The sequence below is a fragment of the Lutra lutra genome, chromosome 7 (assembly GCF_902655055.1).
Source record: "Lutra lutra chromosome 7, mLutLut1.2, whole genome shotgun sequence".
Classification (NCBI taxonomy): Eukaryota; Metazoa; Chordata; class Mammalia; order Carnivora; family Mustelidae; genus Lutra; species Lutra lutra.
Window position 1 is genome coordinate 33,286,160 of NC_062284.1, and position 23,008 is coordinate 33,309,167.

The 23,008-nt window shown below is 52.7% G+C and overlaps 1 long non-coding RNA gene across 1 annotated transcript; it reads left to right on the forward strand.

The window, feature by feature from the left end:
- The first annotated feature begins 412 nt into the window (after nucleotides 1-412).
- On the forward strand, nucleotides 413-22,741 carry LOC125105375 (uncharacterized). The gene is made up of 3 exons (XR_007128883.1): nucleotides 413-513; nucleotides 21,222-21,429; nucleotides 22,580-22,741. It is a non-coding gene; the product is annotated as an uncharacterized LOC125105375 (long non-coding RNA).
- The last annotated feature ends 267 nt before the right edge of the window (nucleotides 22,742-23,008 follow it).

Here is a 23,008-nt window from a genome sequence, read left to right on the forward strand (position 1 = left end):
TCATTTTGCCCCATTTCATTTTAATCTTGCCTCAATGTCTTCCTTAAGGTTTTGGAATACCTGCTTTGTGCTCAGTCTTTTGATAAGAATCTGTGAGATTATGGGAGAAGGAGATGCCATCCTGGGCATGAGAAAGGCCCTCTAAAGGGCGAGTAAATGGTGGAGAGGAAAGAGGTGGTTATGTGAATCCAAGCTGAGCCATGGTGGAGAGGATTTGGTGGAGAAGAGAGGATGACAGCACGAGAGAAAGCAGGTAATGGGCCTAGGTGTTGGTGACACACTGAGGACACCAGCCTGAGAAATTTAGGAGGGAAACTAGGGTTAGCACAAGCAGAGGGTAGTGAGGAATGAGAGGTAAAGGCGCAATGGAAGATTGTTCTCCTACTGACTGGCTCATTGTTTTGATGTTTTTAAACAGGGATCCTCCCATGGTTTGAAGATGGCTGTTGGGACACCATCTGGCCTCATGACATCAGGCGAGGCAGTATGGTCCAGTAGAATGAGAATCCCTGGGTAAGTTGTTTGGCCCCTCTGGGCCTCAGTTTCCACATCTATAGAATGGGAATAATAACACCTATTTTGAGGAGAAACAGCTTAGCCTTCTATGCTGAGGGTTGGATAAGCGTTCAGCCCAGAGCCTGAGCTGTCATAGGACCTCAGTAAATGTTCATTGTCTCTCATCTCACCCTGTCTACTGAGTAGTCCACACTTATTTTATGAGGTTATCCCTGAGCCTCAGTTTTCCCAGCAATGAAATGGAGACAGTGGAACCAGCACAAGGTGTTAGAGGGGCACTAGATAGCAAGTTAATGTTCTTGCTTCGAGCTTGAAGAGACCAGATGCACCATTAGTATTTGTTGATTGAATGGTTGATTGTAGCTTCCTTACAACCACCATAATAACACTTAGCACAAGGCTGGGAATCCCGGAGGTACTTCGTAAATACCCAGGGACTTGAAGCAAATGTGAAAGAACCTGCCAAAAGGGCAGGTGGATTACCCCTTTCCAGTGCACACCAGGCCGGGTGGGATGCTGGGGCTGAGCCCATGAAATTTACACCAGACTTCCAAACATATTCAGAATCAGGGAATTAGGAGACAATGGAGGAGGCTGCCAAAAAGAATTTATCTTGGAAGTGGAGCTTGGGGAATAGCACTAATATTTTCGGAAATTGAAACTCCAACCATGAAATTGCCTATCATTTATCATACATGGTCTCTCAAAGGGGAAACGGAAAAGCATTTAGTCTTATTGCTTTTTAAACACATGATTGCTGAGCACAGCCATCCAGGCTGTGGTTTTAAGAGCTGATGTGTCTGACGGGGTCCTGCCAGCGTGTCCCCGCAGCGTCATGCAAGGTTGAGCTCTGTAGACTGTCCCGTGTCAAACACCCTGGGCTGCACACGGGGAGGGTCCCACCCAGGTCTGGCTGGGGCCACTGGGTGCCATGCGAATTTGGGCATGTGTCGGAACCCCCGATCTTCCCCAGGCCCTTCTTAATGCCCAGCAGTCATCTCACTGTTAAAGGCTTCACTACTTTTAGTTTCAGGATTCCCTTTGCAAGGGTCCCACTGTGTCTACCACGTCCACCCTACCTGCTGATGACCATCCCACGGCTTCTAGGCTTCCTTGGGTGGAATGGCCACAGGTTGAACCCATGCACCATCTTCCCATGCCCCTGGCTTTCCCTGCTTGGTGAAAGGGCATCCCGTTGCCTTGATAGGTGGGATCGGCTCTGGGGCATGGACACACGGTCACTCAAACAAATCAGTGGTTTACAGGTGGCATTCTGCTGTCCTGTGGCTCATCCCAGCTGATAGCCCCAGTAGGGGAGGGTCCTGACTAGCAGCCTTTGCATGGGGGTTGGGGCACTGTTTCTTTGTGCTATCTATTTGAGATGGTGAAGAGGGAGAGAGAAGCCATGGATCAGCATGGGCCAAAGCCCTCTTCAGTCACCCTCCTGCTCCCAATAACCTTGCAGGGAAGACAGGGACTGCGAAATTATTGTCACCACTTACAGATAGAGATCCTGAGATTGCATGAGCGTGTGTAAGTCATCCAAGGGCACAACAACAGAAGTGCTGATGTGAGATTCTGATCCAGTATTTCTGACATCCAGCACTGTGTTCCTTCTCCGGTACAGAGAAGGGCCCCAGGACAATGGCATATGCTGATAAAAAGTCAGAGGACATGAGCTCTTGCTCCCCTCCTGTGCTGCCAGCTGCTGCCCGGTGCTCCGTACCTGGGTGGGCCCTGGGGAAGTGGGGGTGATCATGGGGCAGCATTTCCTGGAACTCCCATGTCCCCCTTGGCCATCACGCTCTCGCCCATGGCTTTAGACAGCAGCTCTGAGCTGCTGGTATTCATACCCCCACCTCCACTGAGCTTGGCGGTGGATTGGCACTGGCCTTGTGGATGCCTCCCCCTGGAAGTCCTCCAGGTACCACCAAGTTGAACACACTTGTTCTTGGGGAATTCTAAGTCCCATCTTGGAAATCTTCACATCTAGACCTTGTTAACTTCGTTCCCACCGGAAAGGCCTTTTGAGTGAGGTTTTATTGATTTTTCTCTCATGTTTCTTCAAGACTCACCACCAGAAATGGCTCTGTGATGAATATGTTTTTGTAACGTTGTCAGTATTCTGCTTTGACTTTGATGCTATGATTGCTTCTCCTAAGACTCTTTCACACAAATGCCTGCTCCGACCCAGTCCTGGCCGGCGCTGGGGGTGGGTGGACTTGAAATCTCTTGCCATCGTAATTTTTTCCATTTATTAAACATCAGGCCTCAAAAGTTTCCCCGTATGTCTTGGTTACCAAGAAGCTCAGAACATAATGAAATGCTCAATCCTGGTCATTTTATTAACCCACACTATAATATATATTCTTCTTCTCTTTGTACATTCTTTTTTATTGTGGTAAAATATATGCAACATGAAACTTGCCATTTTAACCATTTCTCAGCGTACGATTCCGTGGTGTTAAGGGCCTTCATATTTCGCAACCAGTAACAGCACCCGCCTCTAGAATTCTTTTTATCTTCCCCAACTGAAACTCTGTGCCCATTAAACACGAACTCCCTACCGTGCCCACCTCCAGCCTCTGACTTTGGCCATTTTACTTTCTGTCTTGATGAATTTGCCTAGTCTAGGCACCTGCTACCAGTGAAACCAGACGCTCTTAGCTCTTTTGTAACCGACTTGTTTCACTTAGCATAATGCCTTCGGTTCTTCTATGTCACAGCCTGGGTCAGGATTTCCTTCCTTTGTAAGGCTGAGTGCTATTCCCCTGGACGTGTGTCCCACATTTTGTTTATCCATTCATTTGTCGATGGCTGCTTGGGTGGCTCCCACTTTTCTTGGCTATTGCAAACTTGGCTTCTAGGGACACGGTTATATGATGATCTGTTCGAGTCCCAGCTCCAGTGTTTTGGTGTATATGTCGGCATGTCAATTTTAATTTCCTGTTCTAACAGCTTTATTGGCTATATGCCTGTCAACATGAGAAGCAAATACACCTAACCTGTTTTGACCAGCACTGTGTGGCTGTCCTCGTTCTAGGTCCTTCACCTATGCTTCTCTTTTGATTCATATTCATCTCTATTTTACAGTTGAGAAATTGCTTCTTTTTGGAAGAAGGAGGTGTAACGATGATCACAAAGCTATTAACTAATGAATCGAGCTGCCTCTGTATTCCTCAGCCCACAGCAATGTGATTCCCTCCACCCCTGATTCGATGGCAGTGCTTCCACAAGGTCATCAGGGACCCTCAGGCAGCCAAACCAGTGAAAGTCAGACCTGCTGCTGCTACCAGCTCCATGATCCCCAATCCTTCCTGAACCTTCCTTCTTGGTGTCTGGGATACCACCCTGTCCTGATTCCTTTCCCTGGCTGTCTCTTTGTGGGTCCTTTCTCTCCACTGACCTTCAAAGGCAGGCAGTCTCCATGGCTCCGTCCTGGAGTAGCCGCTCTTCTTAACTCGGCATGACGTTTCCGGGTGACTCCCTGGTCTTCATGTCATTGCGGTCACTGCCTCACCTGGCAGAGGGATCCCCAGTCTCTATCTCTAGCCCTGGGCCTCCCCACCCTAAGCATCCCATCTGCACATCTAGCTGCCAGACCAGTGCATCTCTCCCTAGAATGCTCCACGGTGACCTTAAACCCAACATGACCCCCGTCCCCCGTGAAGTTCATTACCGCCCGCCCCACCCACTGCCCCATCTACCCAGCTGCCTGAGCCACCAACCGATTAACTGTATTTCCATTTATCATCCTGCCTCGCCAATCTTACCTCCTTGGTATTTCTTTTATTTTTTTTTAAAGATTTTATTTATTTATTTGACAGACAGAGATCACAGGTAGGCAGAGAGGCAGACAGAGAGAGAGGGGGAAGCAGGCTCCCCGCTGAGCAGAGAGCCCGATGCGGGGCTCCATCCCAGGACCTTGGGATCATGACCTGAGCCAAAGGCAGAGGCTTTAACCCACTGAGCCACCCAGGCACCCCCCTTCTTGGTATTTCTAAGGCTGGCCGTTCTTTAGTCCTCTTTCCAAGATCAGGCCTTATCTTTCCTTGCCCGGAGGGTCCGAGCTGGCTGGAGACAGGTCTTCCCCTTTAGTCTTGCCCTGTTCCGATTCATCTTCCCCAGCTGTCGGATGAGCTTAGCTCACACACAGAGCTGGCTGTGCCCCTGCTGTACTCGAAGCCCTCTGGGGGGCTCCTTGGTATTGACAGGACAAAGTCTGGGCTCTGAGGTTGGCATTTACACCTCCACAGCCCGGCCCTTTGCTCCCCTCCAGCCGGCCTTGCCGCTGTGTGGTCCATCCTTTCCTTGATGGAGTGTACCTACCATGTGCCAGCTGCGAGGGTCAGGTGGCGGTGGGGCTGAGAGCAGGGTGCCTGCTGCTGGGGGAGGGTGAGAGAGACGGTCATCAATCCGGGGTCACCCAGTCTAGTATGTTTCATGATGGGAAAGCATGGGGGGTAAGGAGTGTTCCATACTAGACGATGGACATGCTTGGCCCCTTAGTCCTGATAGTGATTCTACATCCCTCCTCTGTCTCTGCCCTCTGGTGAACTCAGGCCTCCCTGAGTTCTCCTCTGCACCTCTTCCATGTCCTCCTAATTGGTCTCCTACCCAGTGTCACCAGAACTTCCTTTCTAAAACACAAATCTGAAGATGGCTACGGGAAATGTCCAACGTCTTTGATTGAGCCCGAAACCCTTCCCAGTGAGGGTCTTTTCTTTGCCCCTGAGCTCCCCTTCCCTCCTGCTCTTGCCCACTAGCCATGCGGTCAGTTCGCAGCCAGGGGCATGGGAGTGGGGCTCTAGTGGTGGGCACCGAATGGCCAGTGAGAGATGGAGACAGGAGCTGGTGAGCATTCTTCAGCACATTCTGCAGTGAAGGGGAAACAGGAAAACCAGGATGGCAGCTAGGTAGAGGTGTGGTGAAGAATGTAGCCTGTTTATTATACCATGTGCATCCTGTCCAGGGTGACCTGGGGGACAGGGAGAAGATGAGGTGCAGAAAGAGGAGACATCCAGTCTTGGAGCAAGTGAGAGAGGTGGGATCCAGACCTCATGTGGAACAGGGGCCCTTGGGCAGAGTAGTGGCCTTTGTCCACTCCCTGGGAGGGAGGGAGCAGAGGGGGGTGTGTGCAGGTGCAGGAGGGGTGCTGGTTCCCTGCTGGGAGGTTGAGGGAGTTCTGATTGCTACTATCTTCTGAGCAAAGCCTGAGACCCCTGAGGGTGGGGGTGGCAAGGGGTGTGGGGAAAGGAGAAAGGACAAGGCATCTGTGTGGGAGAACGGGGTTGTGGCGGCCAAGGCAGCTACTCCGCGGCAGTGCTCCTTTGAAATTTGAGGCCGTGAATTTAGAGGAAAGTCAGTTCGCTTCTTCTGCAGCGGTGTGCTTCGGAAGGGTACAGGTATCACGTAGGCGCATGGCTGGAGGGCACTGAGCTTGGGCATGGCGTCTAAGTGTGCAGAAGGATGGGAGGATGGTGGTGCGGGGTGGACCTGAGGACAGCAGATGGGTATTGATCCTGAGACAGTGCCGGTTGGTGGCCGGAGGGATCAGTGAGGCCGAGGGAGAGTGGTCTGGAAGAATAGCTGGTAGCAGGGGGTCCCAGATGGGGGGCTTGAAGTGGGTATTGTGTAGATGGTAAGGTCTGGGTGTGATGCCCATGGCCTCTGGGTGGATAGGATGGTTGGAGCCAGGCAGGTGGAGGAACGGAGAGGTCCCCCTGTTGGATGGATCCTCAAAATGGATGTGAAGTCACCCAATGGGCGCGGAGAGAAAGCCAGCGGGCAAGGGGGCCCATTAAGTCTGCTGTGAATGCAGGGTGTGACCCCGGGGGGATAGTGGGTGACACTGCCGCAAGGATGGTGGTGAGAGGTAAAGTCACTTGGCATGGAATTCAGAGGAGCTGGGGCGTTTGGAAGGGGAGGACTTCTTAGAGGGGATCCACCTCACCTCCCAGCCCTAGGTCATGTGGGATACGGAAGAGACAACAGCCTCTCCTGGGGAACAGGTGGGGAAGTGGTGTGTGGTGGGACAGACAGTTAGGGCAAGAAGTTCGGAAATGGGGGGGCACCTGGGTGGCTCAGTGGGTTGGGCCTCTGCCTTCGGCTCAGGTCATGATCTCGGGGGCCTGGGATCGAGCCCCACATCGGGCTCTCTGCTCAGCGGGGAGCCTGCTTCCCCCTCTCTCTCTGCCTGCTTCTCTGCCTGCTTCTGATCTCTCTCTGTCAAATAAATAAGATCTTTAAAAAAAAAAAAAAAAAAAAAAAAAAAGAAGTTCGGAAATGGGTGTTAGGGATGACAGGCTCCGAGTCCCTGGTGCGGAGGACAGGCTGCTGGAAACCTCCATCTTTGTGTGGGGCTCAGATGCTGATCTACGAAGGAATGCACCAGCCCTACGCCTTCTTGCTTCTGGTTCCTCAGCAGCAAAGTGGCATAATCATGGTCACTAGCTCGTGAATGATAAGGATGTTTTGGGATGAGGGTGTGGGCCCAGCCCCTGGCCGGTCAGGTGACTCTCCGGTTGGTCACACCTCACCTGCCGCTGATGGGCAGGGGTGCCCAGCCAGGCGAACCCAGCAGGTGGTGGTGGGAGGTTGTCGGCCCTGCTGGCCTGGGGAGGCCCCGCCCTCCACTCTGTCCAAGCTTTGCCGGTAAGAGATGCAGTGCGCTTCGAGGGCGATTGAACACCGGCTGCTCTGTGACTTGGCAGGCGCTCGCGGCGCAGGTGCGTGGGTCACCGTGAGGTGTGGGGAGGTATGCGGAGATGCAGCTCTGTGCTGGCCTGAGGGCAGGAGCAGAGGGCACGGGCCAGAGGTGGGACAAGGCAGGTGACTGCACTGGGCATTGGGAAGAAACCTCGAGGCGCCAGCCTACATGGGAGAGAACATTTGCATTCTTTAAAGTAAGTTAATTCGGACTGGGAGTCCCTAGCCTGTCAAGATGGGGGAAATTCAACCTACGGGCAGTGGTTTCCATGGAGATGCCCATTGGCCTCGCCCTTGTAGTCCCTTCCCAGCCAGCTTTACTGGAAGCTTCGCCTAGCACTGTGATGCCTGGGGCCGCCAAGAACAACCCACATCGCCTTTGCCTGTCCATTTTACAGATGTGGGGGTGGGGGAGACCCACAGGGGCCTAACGCTGCTTAGCCTGTGTGGAATGGCTCACCTTCCCACCACTTCTTTCTTTATCTGGGGCCAAATCACTAGAGGACGCATCACGAGCCCACTTACAGTCAGGAAGGGTGGTTGGTGCTGTGGGCAGAACAGTCCTGACACTGAGGAGTGACAGAAGACTTCTTGGGGGAAGCAGGGTCTGACCAGCACCTGGGAGGATGGGCTGGGTCTGTGGACAGTGAGGAGGGAGGAGTATTGCTGGAACAGAGCAGCAAGGACAAAGGCGTGGCAGTAGGATGAGCTTGCATGTTTCCAGATCACCAGAGTGTCTAGCCTGGCTGCTTGTGTTGTAGCAGGACTTAGGTGACCCCCTTTCTTAGACCCAGAGCTGGTTGATTGGAGAGAAAAGGGGTCCTCATCTGGACCATGCGGGTGTGCCGTTGGGCTCACTATTGGCTCAGTTGTGTAAATAAGGAAAACGAGGATCAGATAGAGGATTTTGAATTCAGTTGTGTGCCTCCCTCGGCTCACCTGGCTATGGACGAAGCAGGGAACCATGTTGCACTCTCCTAACTGTGCCATGAAGAGGGGAGAGGGTGCCCTCTCATCCCCAGGGTGGCCCCCAGGAGACTGATGGTCGTTTGTTCTGAGGGGCAGCAGACAAAACTACCAAGGCTGAAGCCTGCTAGGACCCCAGCTGCCTGGACTGCCTTGGATGGATCTATTTCCTTTCTGTCTTCCGTCAGTCACTGTTAGCAGGAAGGGTCTGGCTGGCCCCCTTGCACATCCCTTCCCCTCCAGAAGCCTGTGTTTCATCTGTTGCCTCCAGCCTGCTGGAGTCCCAGAGCTTGGTTCACTTCTGCCCCTGGGACCCTCCCCAGCCGTGGATTCCTGCTTCTTCAGTGTGATTGAATCTTCTTCAGCATAAACATTTCAGGATCTGGGAAGTGTCTCGTCCAAGTGGCTCAGCCACTGGCCCCAGCCCCATCCTTTAGCCAACTTTGGGGTCTGAATTCCCCACCTGAAAGCAGACATCCATCCAACAGCCCCTGTGATGGGCCCACTAGGGCTCTGAGTAACGGGAGCTGCCATGGACTGACCCACCAGCAACTGTATTCGTGTATTTGTCTCCTTACCCTCTCCGCATCAGGATTGGAATTGTTGGTCCATTTAGCCCAGAGACGTTAAGCGACTTGTTGAAGCTCTCACAACTTGCAAGAGGCAGAGCTGGGATTAGAATCCAGAACCCTAGGACTCCAATGCCTGGGTTCATGCTGTGTGACCCATCCCTGAGACACCCACCCCTGGTTGGACCCTGGGATCCAGGGACACCCAACATCCACCCCTGCCCCCTCCTCCCGGACTAACATCCAACAGCGAGGGGCTCTATAGTCCTGATTCTTTCTTTTTTTTTTTTTTTTAAAGATTTTATTTATTTATTTGACAGACAGAGATCACAAGTAGGCAGAGAGAGAGAGAGAGAGAGGAGGAAGCAGGCTCCCTGCTGAGCAGAGAGCCTGATGCGGGCTCGATCCCAGGACTCTGGGATCATGACCTGAGCTGAAGGCAGAGGCTTTAACCCACTGAGCCACCCAGGCACCCCTTTAGTCCTGAATCTTAAACTACCAGGGGCCACGGCCCAGCAAGGACAGTCAAACCCGCCGAGCGGTCTCTCCATGGTGTTCACGGGGGGGGGTGGGGGGTGGGGGGTGGGGGCTCCTTCCCTGGCTCAGGCAGGCCGGCGTGCACCGCGGCCGTCTCCAGGCAGCAGTGGGATGAATACCTGATGGTGATTAGCTAAATCATAACATCGCTCATGCCATGCATAAGTAATGAACCAACTGGTGCCAGGCTGTGCTGAGCGGCAGCGGGCACCCCCGCCCCCCCTCCCCCCCCCCCCCCCCCGCCCGGAGAAGCCACCACAGTGCTGCCTCCCTGTGTTATCTGGCACGTCAAGGGCTGCGACAATGAATATAGATTGACCTTATTATAGCAGCCGGCTGCTGACGCTAGACGCAGCCAGGCATACTTTGCACAAATTAAAGGTGTCAGCATGTAATTTACGGTTCATGGTGAAGAGGGGTGCTGGTGGGGGGAGGCATGGGACAGGTAGAAGCGAAGGTGGGCCGGCTTCGGGGCGTGCACCAGGAGCCCACACACTAATGACAGGAGGAGCCGCCGACGTGTCATTTCATCCCGGTTTGCACGTTTTTTGGCTATTTCCTGCTTAAGCGGAGTGGCCCCCTCTCCTGAGTGCCCCCCTGCACCCCCCACGCATCCCCCCTCCCCAAGCTCTGCATGCGTGCTTGTGTGTTTTTCAGCTAAATTATTGGTTTTACCTGAAGAGCGTAAAGTAGGTGTGCTAATTTACGGCTCCGCAGATGGAGCTGCAGTGTGGGGCGCTGTCTGGGAGGCCCCATAATACAACACCGCTTTACTAACACGCCCGAGAGCAGCTTGACATCTCGAGTTGGGCCTGTGATTAAAGTGGTAGTCTTCCTACCCCTCCCTCTCCCTGCTCCAACGCGGGGAACAGATTAAACTCGAAGCAATAGATCTTGGTTTTCTTGCCATCCCACTGATATTCACAGTACACAGTTTGACACAAAGAGTAAGTTATACATCACAAACAACAGCCTCTGCTCTTTACCGTCCAGAATTAATTTTCCATTTGCTAAGCTTCCTGCTTCTCTGAGCCCATTTTCCTGCCACCGAGCAGGGCTCCGTTCTAGAAAAGGCAGGGGAGGAAAACTTCAGGTCAGCACTGGAAAGGGCTGGCTAGCTTAGCCCCCGGGATTTACAGATGAGGGGAGCAGGTCCCAAAGTGGGGTGGTGACTTCCTGCCATCATCCTGTGTGCTCGTGGCAGCAGCGGCTGAAAGCCCATCTTCCGATGGCTGTGTCAGGCACATCCCCCCCACAGCCCTGCGGAGTGGAGAAGGTGGGCGGGGGTGTGGAGGAGCTGGGAGATTGCCAGGCTGCCTGAGTAGCTGATTATTCTCTGCTTGCCTCCTACCCACTCGACAACCAGCAAAACTCTCTCTGCCCTTTTCTGAGCCCCGGGTGGTGGTGGGGCACCTCTAGGGACTGCTTGGTGCCTCTGGCTGCAGCCTGGGCTTGGTCAATGGTAGGCACCGGAATGAGATGGGAAGGTGGGAGGAGAAAGATGGGTCTTTTCCCCTGTTGCTTCTCCCTGCTGTGATGCTATGGCCCTGGGAATGGCCACCACCCTCTGTGACTACACTCTTGGGGGGCAGCCCCTCTCCCAGTACTCTAGCTCCCACTGGAGTCTGGCAATGCCATCTGCCCCTGCCTCTTTTTTTTTTTTTAAAGATTTTATTTATTTATTTGACAGAGAGAGATCACAAGTAGGCAGAGAGGCAGGCAGAGAGAGAGGAAGGGAAGCAGGCTTCCCGCTGAGCAGCGAGCCCGATGCGGGACTCGATCCCAGGACTCTGGGATCATGACCTGAGCCGAAGGCAGCGGCTTCACCCACTGAGCCATCCAGGCGCCCTGCCCCTGCCTCTTTAGGTGTGGGGCTCCAGTGCCTCCTGGCACTGCAGAGCCTCGGGATCTGCCTTCAGGTCCCCTTGACCCTATGTGCCTCTGTCAGCAGCCCCTCCCTTCCTGCTCTTCCCATGGAACCGTTTGTGGGGAATTCTTTTCCTGGGAATTCCATTTCCTGCAGGACAGCACCTGGCATCATTTGAAAGGTTCTGGAGAACTCTGAGCAGCACCTCTTCTTCGTGGAGGACCCACGCTTGCCCGAGTCCTCTGCCTGTAGGCACACAGCAGGTGGCAGGTGTCCAAATCTCCCATGGCCGCCCCAGAAGTCAGGGGCCCCCCGGGAACCCTCTGGCATGAACCCAGCTGTCCTGTCGCAGCCTCTGACCGCCCCCTTCCACCAAGCCCTGTGCTAAGTGTTGCACACTTCACCTCGGGAGAGTGCACAGAGGCCACAAGCTTGGGACTTGCTGGCTCAAGGGCTGAGCTCCCTTTTCGATGCTGCGTGGAAGGTTTACCTCCCTGAACCCACGTAGGACACACACATAGACACAAGCACAAATGACTAAATGCCTTTTGGGAGCACTAAGATGAGTGTGGGTGCGAAGGCAGGGCCAGGAGTGATGAGCCCTAGAGGTGGCAGATGGGGTGGGTAAATCAGGGAGGGCTTTCCGGAGGAGGTAAATAAATACTGAAGACGAGTGAGAATCTGGATGGAAGCACATTGCTGGGACAGGATGTACAGAGCCACCGGGCTAGGCAGGGGTTAGGGAACACAGATCGAGTATGGACTCCCAGCCTCGCCTCTGACTTACTGCATCAGGATCTCTAGGGGTGCAGCCCAAGACAATTTTGTTTTGTTTTCTTTTGAGACAAATCTGATATGCCGCTGCCTTGGGAAGCACAGCCCCCCTCCCTGTTTTGTACAGGGAAATGTACAAAGGAGGTGGGGCCAGGCTTAGGGCTCCAGGCACGCGATTCCACGGCCGGCCGGAGCTTGAGTTCAAGCCTTGAGTTCAAGGCTCCCAACACAGTGCCCACCCCCCCACTCATCCAGGGGACAGGGTGGAGATGCAGCCCCCAGACCCTGGTCTCACAGTACCCCGCCTCCCGTGACCGCTCCTCCGTCAAGACCGTGGGGTGGGGGTGTTGGTGGATGAAGGTGGTGGCAAAGTGAGAACGCTCCTGGAATAACATGACATTTAGAAATATGAATCAGCTGGCACTTTCTGTTTTCTCCTCTGCACCAATTCCCCCACCCCCACCCCAGCAGGCTCTCTCTCCAAGCTGCAGGAACAGCGGGCCTGGACAGCCAGGCAGGGAGTGGAACCAGCAGGGGGCCACCCACTCGGAGGAGTCGACGAAGTCTGAGATGATGGTACAGACCCGGGCTCCAGGCCAAGCGCTGCCCCTTCTTGCTGTGTGACTTTGGGCGAGGTGGGGCACCTCTCTGGGCCTCAGCCCTAGGACACTCCCCATCACTCTTACCATGTGAGGAATGACCCTGCAAGTCTTGCTCCCTCCCCATCCCCCTCTTCTGCTCTGCTGTCCTGGAATTCCACAGCTACGGTTCTGTTCATTTGGTCCCTGAATGACTGGAGTGCAGGATGGGGCAGCAGTGAGGGTGCTGGGGGAGGAAGGATGCTGGACGTGGGACAGCCAGGCAGGGTTAGAGAATGAAAGGCCAGTGGCTCAGACAGGTGTCTTGGGTCCCATCCTCCCCATCTTTCACTCTTCTCAACTCAGGAGCAAGGATTTAGGGGCAGGGGCACTTCTCCCAACCCCCTCCGGTCCTATCAGCTCCTGGCTCCATGCCAACATGTGGGTTGGGGACAGTAAGCAGCTAGTACCCTCACAGTCTCCAAAACGTGAAGTGGCTGGCCATTCCTCAAGTCTGGCTGGAACAGCCCTGCTGGCATTGGAGCCTGGGCTTCTATGTCAGCCTCCCCAGCCCCTGCAGCAGCCCGAGGAGGGAGGCAGCTCTGTGTTTGCACCCTCCTACCCCTAAGTCAGTCCTGACTCCCCCACATGTCCCTGCAGGCTGATGCAGGGCTGCGTACCCAGCAGGTGCCCCAGGGACATCCACTGCATGGAGTCGATAAACCCCCAGGGGGCCCTCTCGGTCCTGGAAGGCATAAGCTTGCTTTCAAGACCAGCGACCTCAAGCCGGGTTCCTTCCTGGCCCTCAGTGACCACATCTGTGAAATGGGGGTGGTGATTCAGCTCACAGATGGAGGAGCCCTTTCCGCTCTTGCCCTCCTTAGGTCCCCTGCTTCAGGAGGAGAATGGGTTGGAGTGTGGGGTTAGAGCACAAGATAGCTGAGTCTCATTTACCACTACATATGTAGTCCCCCAGACGGGGCTGGCGTGCAGTAGGTGCTTAGTTCGTGTGTATGGAGGGGACAGTGGAAAGGAAGAAAGGGAGAGAGGGAGAGAGCTGGGGTCAGGCTAGGGTGTGTAGCCCTATCGCTGGCTCCTGCCCAACCCTCCTCCCGAGGAAGGTCACCCTGAGAAGGATGATGGGGAGGGACCCTGGAGGAATCTTCCCATAAAACAGAGCTCCATTCTAGAGACTGGGAGGTTCTGCTGCCATTTTCTTTCTTTTTTTTTCTTTTAAAGATTTTATTTATTTATTTATTTGACAGAGAGAGATCACAAGTAGGCAGAGAGGCAGGCAGAGACAGGAGGAAGCAGGCTCCCTGCTGAGCAGAGAGCCCGATGCGGGACTTGATCCCAGGACTTCGAGATCATGACCTGAGCCGAAGGCAGCGGCTTAACCTACTGAGCCACCCAGGCGCCCCTCTGCTGCCATTTTCTACACCCCCTACTCAGTGGAACGCCCCAGCCAACAGCAGGGACTTGGAGCTGAGCACCCCAAGCCCTGAACCTTGGCAGACCACGCACCCCAAAGCCCCACTGAAGGTGTGTGAGTTCTAGATCCTGGTCTAGGAAGGGTGGGGTTTAACTGGCCACGGAGTGAGGGTGGGGTGAGGGTGGCTTATTGAGGAAAATGCACCCTGGAAGCGGGAAATGTAAGAGTAGGGAGACTTTCTATGTTCAGGAGCCCGGGGCCCATCTGTGGGTCCTCATCTGGTTTGTCACCTGTCACTGGCTCTTCACCATTGATCAGAAGTAGACGTTTGCTCCCCTATGTGCTACCTGACACGTGGTCAGAGCACTCTGTCTTGCCTGGGGCTTGTTTCCACCAACATCCTGGCCAGCCCTGCTCCGAGCACAGGCAGGAAGTGCCCTGAGTTTCCTCTGTAGGTGATAGGGCTGCCCTGCCCTCAGCTAGCTGGGTGAGTTTACGTCCAGTGATTTTGTTTTCAAGGCACACTTCTTCTTTGTTCTTCGTCCCTCCCCCCCCTTTTTTTTTCTCGAAGGCCCTGGGGGAACAGGAGATGGCCCAGAAACATTTCCTTTCCCACCCTGGGACCAGAATGCTGTTCCCCAGGGCTGCAGGGTCTTGGATGGCCTATGTTGGATGGGGAGGCCATTGGGACAGGGAGGGCCCTGGCTTAGAACCGGAGCCTCGGGGGATTCTAGACGTAAGAGGAAACCTCAAAGAGCTACAAGCAGGCCATTGAACTCCTGAGGAAGCAGGAGACCCAGAGATGCCACACGACTCACCCAGTGACTTAACATTCTTCGTTTCTTAGAAGAGACAATGAAGTCTGCCCAGGGTTGTGTCACGGTGGGGTAGATCTCAGCCTGGAACGCCGGTCTCTGGGCTCCTAGCTCTCTCCCAGGACACTCTGCTGGTACCTCCATGTGCATGATTATTTATAAAGTAACTGTAATTATCCTTGCTCCACAGATGAGGAGCTGAAGCTCAAAACAGTGACATACTGGGCAAATAATTTAACACCTTCATCTCTACGGAGATCAGATGCCACAGGTGCAGAGAAGCGGGGGGAGTAGCGCAGGGGTCAGCTCCTCCAGGAAGCCCTCCAGAGTGCTTCCTTCTCCAAAGTCTTAATGAACTTATCTTGAGGACAGAAAAAAAAAAAGAAGGAAGGAAACATTCATGAGATGCCCACTCGTGGCCAAGTACTGCGCGGGTGCTCATGGGGTCCCTCGGGACCAGTCATTTTACAGATGAGGGTGCCCAGGTTCAGGTTCAGAAGGCTCAGGCCCAAACCCTGAGTGGGCTAACTCCCAAGTTTGATGTGCTTTTCTCACTTAGTCAACCCCATGGTTTGTTATTCTAGAACTGATTTCTCGGTGCATGTCTCTGCCTCTCAGCTCTAAGCCCACCGACTCAAGACTCTATCCTTCTGTGTGCATCCCGTGGCGGATGCATGGTCTGGTCCCAGTGGGAGTCAGCGAAGACTCAAGGCCTTGAGAAGGTAGAGGGGGCACAGGCCCTGGAGCAGGCAGACAGGCTTCAAATGGCTCATCTGTCATTTCTTAGCACCGTGACCTTGGGTTCTCAGTTTTCCTTTCAGAGCCTTAGCATCTTCATCTCTAACACGGTGGGGGTCATAACCCTGAGTCCCGGGCTTACCACGTGACGTCTGGGGAAGTGATGAGCTGGGAGTGTCAAGCATGTGGCATGGCACAGAGCGAGTGCCCAATACAGAGCAGCTTCTGCTCTCATCAGCTCCCAGGGTGCACTGTGTGTCCCCCACTCTCTGCTATGACCTGGCCTTCTAGTCCTGGAGGAATCCTGCTTCCTCTGCTCCCCATGTTCTAGCTCTGGGCACCCAAGGACCTGTTTGTCTTTGTGTCACTAGCTGTGAGTGGCAGCTGTGATCATGTCCTGCTTCCCAGCTGTTTACCCTGAGAGCCAGACCGGGCTCCCTGGGGTCTCCAGACGCTCAGAGGGAGGCAGGAAACTCAGTGAAGGTGCTGGTCTCCCCCTGGCCTGCCCGGAGCTGAGGAGGAGCCCTGGAGATGGTCTCCTGGCTTCACAGCAGGGGCTGGGTATAGGGGGCACAGTGGGCATTGCCAAGGGGACCAGAGCACCACCCTGCAGACTTGCTGCAGACAGAGGCTGGTCGTATCTCCATCCCCAGGATGGTGGCAGCCAAGTCCCCAGGCAGGGTGGGAGAGGGGGTGGGGGGAAGGAGATGAAGATAGTCAAGTCAGCCATCAGGAGGTGTGATGGCCAGGGCCCGTCTGCACGGTCTGGGCTTCCAGCTAGTTCCCCCATCCTTGGTCTTAGGTGGCAGGGGCTCCTTTGGGTGCTCAAACCAAGCCGACCTCTCAGAGAGGAGTTGGGGCGTGTCTGAGGAAGGAGTGTTGGTAGCCGTGGGTTTTCTTCTTTGCACTCACATCTTACCTGGAGAGAGGTGTGGAGGGGGTCAGAGAGTCTTTCTGGAACTGTAGCTTCCATATCTGTATCTGTATATCCCCGGCTGAGGCTCCGAATCTCATCTTGAAGAAGGACATTCCTTTTTATCTGGGGGCAGGCGTCCATTTCCCAGGGCTGGGTGGTCCTTTTTTATGGTATCCAGAGGGAATGATCCTCATTCCATTGTTTCTCGCTCCTGTCTCCCCCGCTTACTTTGGAAACCTCCCTGCAGAGACTGTGGGTTTTCTTTTGGGCTGGGACCCCAGTGCCTAGCCCTAGAGGGGCTCAGTAGGTCTCCTCTACAGGAATGGGAGGCTCCGTCATCCGGCCCGGCTGGATGAATGACGGCAGAAGCAGAGGAATATGAGGTTCATTTAGAAAGTTCTTCTGACCGTCCAGGGGTGTTCACGACACTCAGCTTGTTCGATCCCCTGCATAAGCCGCAGCAGGAACACGTCCACAGATGAAGCTTCTTGAGCCCTGGAGGCAGGGGGCATCCCAGGCCAGATGACACCCCTGGTTGGAGGGACAGCAGCAGGAGCGTGTCCCCCTGGCCTGAAGTTGGATCAGTAGTGCACAAAGGGGTCACATTTCCACCTGGGAATGGAGCTCAGGCTCCCGACGCAAGACCATAACTCCTAGGGGCATAGTAAGTGTACATCTCTATGATAAAGGCCAACAGATGAGGAGCTGAGGCCCAGGGTGGTGCCCTGGCTGGCCAGAGGTCACACTGTAAATTAGAAGTGGCCTTTGGGGGGGGGGCGCCTGATTAGCTCAGTGGGTTGAGCCTCTGCCTTCGGCTCAGGTCGTGATCTCAGGGTCCTGGTATCGAGCCCCGCGTCGGGCTCCCTGCTCAACGAGGAGTCTGTTTCTCCCTCTCCCTCTGTGTGCTCTCTCTCTCTTAAATAAAGAAATCTTTAGAAAATAAAAACAAGTGGTTTCACTTGGCAAGCCAAGAGAGACCACTTGTTTTTATTTTCTAAAGATTTCTAAAGTGGTCTCTCTTGGCTTGCCAAGTGGAGTGGGCAGGCCGGAGAAGTGAAGCTTGCCGGGTCTCAGAAAGGGTTCTCAGGAGAGAGGGCCAGCCTGATTGCCTAGAGTCTGTTCTTGGAGCCCCTGGGCAGGGGGTCAGTGCAGGGAGGAGCCAAGAGCAGCCATTCTAAGCATTCTGGCCTCACTACCAGCTACCCAAAGATGTATACGTATTTGTTTACTCATTATGTAGGTTCAAATGTAATACTATATTATGTATACGATGAAAATGCACAAGTACAGATGTTTTAAGTGAGAGTTCAAAATGTAAAAAATGATCTTGTTCTTTTCTTCTCATGGGCCTATTGCCGTGTCAGGCCCTGGGAGTTATGCACCCCCTTTTGGGGAGCAGAGACTAAGAACATCAGTTCTTATTGGAGCCCAGCAGACCTGTGTGTGAATCCAGGCTTTTCTGGTCATCATCGATGTGGCTTGAGGCCAGCTTCTGGACCTGAAATGTTTCTTCCTCTGTAAAAGGGGATAATAAATCTGACTTTGCTGTGTGGCTTCAAGGAGATGATGGGTCCAGGGCCCAGCAGGCTTCAGGAGCTCACGTATGGTAACTATGGTGATGATGATCACGATGGGGCTTGCCCTTTCTTGCTGAAATTAACGAAATTCACCTCCACGTACCGCGGGCCCACAGGCTGGTTTTCTGTGCTGGCCGTGATCAGAGGGATGGCAAGTCATGACCCAGCATCAGTGGGGGGTATGTGTCCCTTCGCTGAATCCCACGGCTCCAGAGTGTCTGTGGATAGCCAGTCTCGGGACCTGGCTCAAGTAAAGCCTGCTTGGCGTCCCTGCCAGGTGGGGCTGAGCCGTGGGGTCAGGTGTCAGCTTGTGCCGTATTCCTTTTAAAATAATGGAAGTGTCAGCTTGAGTTCACGGGCTGGTCGTGGTTTCGATCCCTCTCGAACTTCATAAGGCAAGTCCATGAATTATACAGTGCTGGAGCAGACGGCGCGAGGTACGGAAGCATCACAAGCCGGGCTTAATAAGGACACTCCTGCTATTCTTGGAAGGCATTTGCAAGTCAAAATTATGGTGCATGGGGATCTGATGTTGACTTCAGATTCTGAAGATTTCAGCTGGGTCAGCAATATTTTATGTTAAATCCCATCAACAAAAAATAAAGACACGACGAGGGGCTCCGTACTTTGCTTTCTTTTTAATTTTAATTTTTTGATGATAGCACATATGGTTTCATGGGCCTGCCTCCTCCCGCCCACTTCCCCGGCCTACCCTCCAAGTAGTGTCAACAGACATCCGTATACTTCCACAGACTCACGGTGCGGAGGGAATAGTCCCTTGTTGAGGAATGAACAAGTAAGTATTCATTCCTATCAGGGCGCCCGAGTGGCTCAGTCAGTTAAGTGTCTGCCTTCAGCCCCAGTCATGATCCCAGGGTTCTGGGATCGAGTCCCACATTGGGCTTTTGCTCAGTGGGTAGCCGGCTTCTCCTGTTCCCCTTGCTTGTGCTCTCTTGCTCTCTCTCTCTGTCAAATAAATTAATGAATAAATCTTAAAGAAAAAAGACCTGCTACTTAAAAAAAAATAAGTATTCCTACCATTGAGAGTTTTGTGCTAAACAGGGAGACTATTAAAACTTTTCTATTTTCTTTCATATTTTTTTCTCCAAGATTTTATATGACTAATACCTGCTATTCTCCAAAATATGTGTGTATCAGTCATTAGAGACTCAGTGGAGAAGGAGGAAAGAGAAGAGAAATGAGGATTTTACCACTTACCAAAAATTGGGGACTGATATCTGTTAAAAAAAAAAAAAAACAACGAAATTGCAGTTGGGGAGAAAAATCACAGTGAAAGTGGGGAAGCAGTTCTCTTCCAAGGAGGGTAGCCTTTTGTAAAAACCCAGATGTAGGTCCTGGCAAATGCAGGGTTTCTGCCTGGACTTCCCTGATACGTCCACACGTGGGTTTGTTTACAAACCCAGTATTTGCAGGGAAAGGCAAGCAGGCATTCCATGTCAGAAGATGAGGGAGGATCAGCAGCAGGAACATCCAGGACGCATCTGTGCCCCTCCTTTCCTGGCCTTTGATGGCCACAAAGGACCACAAAGGACTACAAAGGACCACAAAGGACTTTGCGAACTCACTTCCTTGGAAACTGGAAAGTCAGTAGCATCTTCATGTCCCCAAGGGCCTGGTGTATTTGGCAACCGTCAAGTGTAAACCCATGGGGGCCACCGGGAGCATATTTATGGCAGCAGCAAAGTACAGGAACCATCGGTGAGTCGGAAACCTTGGAGGCTGGCAAAGGTCCCAGTGCTCAGAAGAAGGTGTGCTGACCAGCACTTCTCCAACAGAAAAATGCAGAAGAATCCTCTGGGATCTTGTCCAAATAAATATGTGGTTTCCGGGAAGGACCTGAGATGTTGCATTTCTAAAAGAGGCCAGGTGATACTAATGCTGTTGGTCCATAGACCACACTTGGGGTTGTGAGGATGGAGACTGGGTTCATTCTTCCAAGAAGTACATTCAGATACGTGCATGTCAGCCCTGGGATCTGGCACTGTGATGGGGATATGGAGATGTCAACACCTGACTTGTGGCTTCGTGTCTACTTCCAGACCAGTACCCTAGATGGTTGGCCCATGTAGGATGCAGGTCCCGGGATGCTGGACAAGTCAGGCGCAGAGGACAGAACACTGGGCCAAGCAGGAGAAGACCTGGGTTCTCCTGGGACCAGCAGGCTCTACTACTCTGCTGTGTGACACTGGGCAGCCTGCCATAGCTTCCTTTTCCCCATCTGTGTGGGGTGAGGGGATATCCCTATAGCATTCCATAAAATTGAGTAGGGTTGATACTCCGTGGCTGGACAATGTCCCAGATAATAGCAGCTGTGGAAAGAGAACCATAACTATGGGTTCAAATCATGGATCTAGTAAGAGTAATATGTCCGTGGGCAATCTTGCTCATCTCCGTGAGCCTCGGTGATTAGGATACTGGCTAGGTGACCAATGAGCATGAGCTCAGACCATCTTGAGAAATGGGCTCTGCTCCCCTGCCCTTTCTCTTTCCTCTTGGCGTCACAGAGCTGGCTTCACCAAGATCAGACAGGACAGCTTCAGCCCTAACTGAAACAGGCCTCCCGTCCTGGTCTCCCAACCAAAGCCTTCCTGTGTGTGAGGTCCTGGCGGGTTGGTGTCAGAGTCTGCAAATCTCCCAGGATAAGTCTGTCCTCATCTGGCTTGTCTTCCAGGGAAAGCCGGCCTGTGGAGGAATGCAACATCTCATCTGGGCCAATCTGACAGATCTATTTTTCTACTGCATGTCTCGGTGCTCCAGTAGAAACTGGAGTAAAGCCCCTGCTCCCCTTAGGGATAGTGTGAGCCCAAGGAGGACACTGAGAATGCAGACTTGCTAAGCAATCATAGTGTCTGCATCCCCATGAGGCTTTTTTCCCCCAAATACCTTCTTCTTTTAAAAAAAAAAAAAATTTTTTTTTTAAGATTTTATTTATTTATTTGACAGGGAGAGAGATCACAAGTAGGCAGAGAGGCAGGCAGAGAGAGGAGGAAGCAGACTCCCTGCTGAGCAGAGAGCCCGATGCGGGGCTCGATCCCAGGACCCTTGGGATCATGACCTGAACCGAAGGCAGAGGCTTTAACCCACTGAGCCCCACCCCCCAAATACCTTCTTTCATAGAACTCATTCGTCTCTCTAGGACCCATTTCTTCATCTAATAACAGCCCCGATTTTATTTAGGCTTCTACCCTCCCTCACTTTGGTCCATAGGTCTGGTTGAGGCTCAGTCAGAGCTCTGGGAGTGGATGTACAAAGCAAGCCTCGACCAATTGGAACATGCCCTCCTCTGGCCACAGTGATTGGTTCAGTGCGCTTGGCCATGTGACACCAGCTGGACCAATCAGAAGGAGTCTCTGGATATTTGCTGGACATGCGGCTCTCTGTTCCAGCTGTCATCCATTGCTGCATCCTTACCCTGGTAAGGCACACTTGTCACTATCTGTTTCTCCTGGTGTCTACTAAGATTTGCCATCTAGTCTGGTCTTTGGGCAGTTGTTCCCTCCTTGTTGACATGGGCTGGGGCACAACTGTGTCCTCATCTGATCCCACAGGACATCTTCTCCTATTGCTGGCCGTCCCCTTGGAGTCTCTGCCTCCCAGGTAGCCCTGATGTTCTCTGCAGGCGTCTCCACGTCTCCACGTCTGTTTTCTGCACCAGTCTGGGTCCACGCATTTGGGATCCTCCACTGGATAGTTTTACTTCTCCAAAGTTTGCTTTCACCCAAAGGCTCCTCCTTTTTTATTCCTCAAACTTGTCAGAGGCTCTGGCTCTGTTATTTCCTTTCCCACTGAGATTTGAACATCAAGAAGATTCGGGAATATGGCTCCTCCGTCTCCCAGCCTCGCACCTTGGTGAAGCTCTGTCCCGCTCTCCTCTCTGCCTCCCACCCATCCCCACCCACCTTGCGTATCCCTAGGTATCTGGCGGTCTGGCTTCCATCTGTCCTTTTTTCAGTCTGCATCCTATGCCTCATTTCCTTCAGAGCGTTGTTTCCGGTACTAAAAATCAGGCATTTAGAACTTAAAAGCAGTTCCTGCAAATCACAAGTCTTAGCTTCCAAGAACTTGTCTCTGCTCTGAGTACCAGAAACCTGTTTTGAAGTGGAAAGAGTTGACTGTTTCTCTTCACACCTCGCATTCCTGATGTAACAATTCTAATCTTTCTGGAGGCAGAGGCACCCTTAAAGAAACGTTCAGAGGTGTGGGAAGCACGATCACCCTGCTGTGGTATCACGGGTATCCTCAGCTCCCTGAAGCTTCCAGAGTTCTCTCAGGGGATCAGAAAGAACAACCGGTTTTGGAGTCAGGGCACCCAAATTCTAATCCCAGTTCTGCTTAATGGTTGCACAGGGTAGAGAAATCACCTCAGTTTTGTAAGTCTTAACTTTCCACCTCTATAAAGTGGGTATTTGTTACTGCCCCATGGTCTTGCCTTTCCTGGCTAATATACTGAATTGGGGTCGATTTAGAAAAAGTAACCTTGTGTAGTGGGGATTCCCTGGGCTTCCACTTGTCATCGTTGTCGTCGTCGTCGTCATCGTCTTCTTCTTTTGAACGGTTTGCACAAGGATCTCTGGGATATCATGGCTGGAGAGAGACAAACATACATGGTGTTGGATGCTGGATTTGTCCATCTGGCTTCCCAGAGCTCAAGGAGCCAGGAGTCATGGTGGGAAGGACCATGGGAAATAAATGAATGATCTCCAAGGCCACTTGTCATTGCTGGGTAAGGTAAATGCCAACTTCACAGAAAGATGCTTCTATTTATTTAATCACCACAAATGTCACTATTATCACAGATGACATTAATTTTTAGGAGAAAAGGAAGAAAATATGTTACATTTCTGTTTTGTGCATATGCTGATTGAATGAAAAGTTTATACCAGATGCCAACTTAAAATAAGGACATAGAAATATTTAATTGTTTGTATGTATATATACATTTCTGTACACACAGTAGGTGTCACCTGGAGCACTGGTTCTCAACTGGGGGCCAG